Below are 4,229 nucleotides of genomic sequence, written 5' to 3' on the forward strand. Positions count from 1 at the left end.
TTTAAATGTTGTTAATAATTTCACTGGAAAGCACAGTTACTACATGTTTTACTTTTGTAAGTTTTAACCATGTATTGCTAATGTGTTCATTGTATTGCTAGAGTTTTCTGAGTTTATTAGCAAATATATCCCTCAAGCTAACAATTTGTTAGTACTGTTTAAATTTATGAAGGAAATGAATCATTATAAGCTTCATGCTCATGTTAAAATTTTACAGAATGAATCCCAATAGTTCCTTTAATAAAGCTAGTATAAATTGCCCAATAGAATAGATATTCTGACAGTACTTTTTGAGCAATTTAATAAAGATTTACTGAAAGATAGGCACTGTAAATTTTTCGATTTGTGCTAGTAAAAGAGACAAATTCTAATGTTCTAGAAATGAAGCAAATTGAATATACCTTTAAAATATCATTAATGATAGACATAATTATGGAGTACTGAGATACCAACATTTAGTAAACATTTTATACACATGATATGTAGAAACTTTATTGATTATTTTGATTGTACATACTAATCTACTTGAATCAAAATATAATAAATTATAGACACTGTTACTTAGTGATGTCCTGAGGTATAAATTTATAAACAATTCATTTCTTGTACTTTATTTTGGTAAGTCAGTTACTGAGGTGGATTCAATTATTTTCTATAATATACCTTATCTTCTGTGTCAGAGGTAGAGTTGATTTTCCAGCTTCTGTCTAACCTAAAGATGTTGAACTTGTGCTCCCAACTACATAAGGATTGATTCTTTAACCTTTTCTTCCTCTGTCTTTCTCCTTTATATACACACAGGGCTATAACATTTTTCTCTCTAAATTATCTTAGAAATTTTTCTTTTTTGAATTCTATTTAATCGTTTTCATACACTCCAGATTTTATCCCCCTCTTGGTCCATCTTCTGACTCTTCCCAATCCCGTATCTCTACCCCTAACTCCTATCTCCAAGAGGATGTTTCCAAACCCTAGTTCCAACTCCACTTCACCAAACCTCCCTACTCCCTGGGGCCTCATGTCTCTGGAGGCTTAGGTGCACTTCTTTCACTGAGGCCAGACCAGCCAGTCCTCTGTTGTATGTGCTGGGAATTCATATCAGCTGGTGAATGCTGCCTGGATGGTGGTTCAACATTTGAGAGATGTCAGGGGTCCAAGCTAATTGAGACTGCTGGTCTTCCCACAGGGCTGCCTTCTTCTTCAGCTTCTTTCAGCTTTTCCCTAATTCAACCAGAGTAGTCAGCAGATTCTGTCAGTTGGTTTGGTGCAAATATCTGCATCTGACTCTTTCAGCTGCTTGTTTGGCCTTTCAGAGGGCGGTCATGATAAGACACTTTTTGTGGGCACTCCATAACCTCAGTAATAGTCAGGCCTTGAGGCCTCTCCTTGAGCTGGATCCCACGTCGGGCCTGCTGCTGAACCTCCTTTTCCTCAGATTCTTCTGCCTTTTTGTTCCTGCAGTTCTTCCAGATAGGAACAAATATGAGTCAAGAGTTTTGACTGTGGGATAGGAATCCCATCTCTCACTTAATGTCCTGTTTTTCTGCTGCAGGTGGACTTCACCATTTCCCTCTCCCCACTGCAGGGCATTTCATCTAATGTCCCTCCCTTTGAGTCCTGAGAGTCTCTCTCATCCCTGGGAACATGATCAGGTGTTGGGAGGGGGAAAAGGACTGAAGCCCTGAGGGCCAGCAGAAAGAATAGAAACAGGCAACCTTGGGTGGTAGGAAGTGAGAGGACCCTCCAGAATGATAATTTTCTTTATATTCAACTCCTATGTTATACTAACTTATATATTTTGTATAGATATAATGTCAGGTTTCTAGATAATCTTGTTAATTGTTTTGCTCATTCACTGTGTCCATTTTTTTATTCTTGACATATACTTGAATAATATCTTAGTGAGATGATATTATATCTATTACAAACTGTGAAGAACTCAGCGGTTAACAAAAGAGCCAGTCATTTGCTGTGTGAGGAGTAGACAGAGTATCATCTATTTTCTGTCATCTCTGTCTAGAATTGTACCACATGACACTAGCCTTATGTGTCTACTGAGATCTTGAAATGTGTCTCATCAGAATTCTCATGTTGCAATCATGAAAGATGAACTTTATTTCAAATTCTTTGTGTTAACAAAATTTCTTAAAATTAACTTCAGGAACATAATTCTTTTTTTCCTATTTCAAAATGCTTTATTTTCACTTGGTCCAAGACCTAGGAGAGGTTCTAGGGTGGTTACAAATCTACCTTGTGGCTTGAGCAGTCCATTCAGGTTGAGGTCCTGAGGATGGCTGTGGCAGAGCAGAGGAGGGAGCCCCTTGGAAGGCACAGAGGCTTCCGAGTCGTGCTTGAGAATGAGGTGCTCAAAGAGATACTGGCCCAGTGATACCTAAGGCATGCTAGTCTGCGTTGGTTGTATCCCAGTCAGCCTACTGAGGTTGGTCATGTGGTTACCCAGCTTCTCGATGAGCTTCACCTTCTTTCCAAGAAGTCAGAGATGTGGGTCTGTGTGGGCAGAACCCTGGGCATGAAGACCCAATAGGGCCTGGTTCAGGTTCTTATCCAAGGTCAAGGCAGCTTCCTTGGCCTCCTGGGTCTTACCCCATTTATTTCGAGGTGGTTTCTGCACATCCTGAAAGAGTGCACAACCCCTGCGATTGTTCTGCATCTTGAGGAGACCCTTGGTGCCCTCGTGCTTTCCCTTGGCTAATTCTTGGAAGAAGTGGCCTATGCCCTCCAAACCTATGTCATCCCAGTCAAAAAGGAAGCCCAGAGAAAGGCAGGTCTACCAGGCACACAGGTGCAAATTGACCAGATGGAAAGCTTCTACTTCTGTGGAATAATTCTGAGGAATCTGAGAGGTCATGGCTCATTTAGAGTATGGTGCTAGCCTCGAAGACCTTGTTGGCTTGTCTTAGGAGCCAAAGGCAGCAAGGAGATGGTCCTGGAGGCTGCTACTGGAGAGACTTTAAATATGGAAACTAAGACATTTAAATTTACTTGTTTGGCTTACATGCCTTCTTTTAGCAACTTCTGCTTAGACTCTCAACTCTTCTTCCTCATCCATATTTCGTTTCCCAGATATAAACAAATTACATATTATAATCTATATACAACTTTCATATTACTTGTTCACGCAATGCTTTGAATTTCTTTTTGTAAATCTATTGATTTTATGTGCTTGACAAATAGTAGGTATTTTCAAAATACTAGTAAAATTCATCTTGTTAATAAAAAGTGAATGCATACTTCACTAGCAAGTAATAAAATGAAATTATAGAACTGTTATTATTCATTCATTGTGTTTTTTAATTAAGGAAAAATTTATGGCAATTCTTCATCCATTCCTTTTGTTTAAGCCTATGTATTTTTCTTACTGTAGGGATAATACATTACTTTTTTATGGAAATCACCTCCTACCTAGTCTATTGTAGTTCCAACATATTGTAACTATGCACTAAACACTTATGGCACGTCAGATGCTATTGACCTAGAAAAACCAAAATATCTGATAATGACATGGGTTCTTTGAAGTTAGATTTGAAATATAGGAAATGTTTTATAGCAAGTGCTCTTGTGCCTTTTATTTGTGATATAAAGGGAAAAATAAGTGATTCAATTCATAAATGTTGATAGCAAAATTAAATTATGAAAATAGGTGTAAGCTTTGGATTCTGTGATTTAGGTAAAGCTTCAGATGCGGTCAAATTTTAATGAGGAACCACATTATAGAAAGGAAAGACTATATAGGGAGAAGACAAATAAAGACAGAAATGAAAGAAAGACATCTGTAAGGATTCTAAATAATGAAGAGTAATGGGATGTGTGTAGCAGCAAGGAAACTTACTGAAAAGGATGTAATAATCCCAGTGCATGAAGGAGAAAAGTAAATGATGCCCAGAGAACTGGGCGGTCTCATTTTCTTTCAAGTATTAGGCTTGTAGTATTGGGCAAACCATGTGAATGTATTCAGTTGGCACAATGAAAAGGATTTGGAGTTTTTAGCACACCTGCATCACATGATTGATATATTCTGATGAGACTAGCTGACTCCCCTAAAGGAGAAAAAAATACACTCAAAATGAAAACCAAAAAAAAAAAAAAATCAAAAGAATTAAGCAGACAAAAATGTAGATAACTATTCTTATTCACAAGATACTAGTAGTTATATCTAAATTTGAGGAATGTACCTAAATTTACAGCTCATGACATAGAATCACAGTTCC

At 37.6% G+C, this 4,229-nt stretch overlaps 1 pseudogene; it reads right to left on the reverse strand.

Annotated features, from left to right (window-relative positions):
* Positions 1 to 2,185: 2,185 nt before the first annotated feature.
* On the reverse strand, positions 2,186 to 2,869 carry LOC116898334 (annotated as a pseudogene).
* Positions 2,870 to 4,229: the final 1,360 nt, after the last annotated feature.

This window comes from Rattus rattus, chromosome 4 (assembly GCF_011064425.1).
Source record: "Rattus rattus isolate New Zealand chromosome 4, Rrattus_CSIRO_v1, whole genome shotgun sequence".
NCBI classification, from domain to species: Eukaryota; Metazoa; Chordata; class Mammalia; order Rodentia; family Muridae; genus Rattus; species Rattus rattus.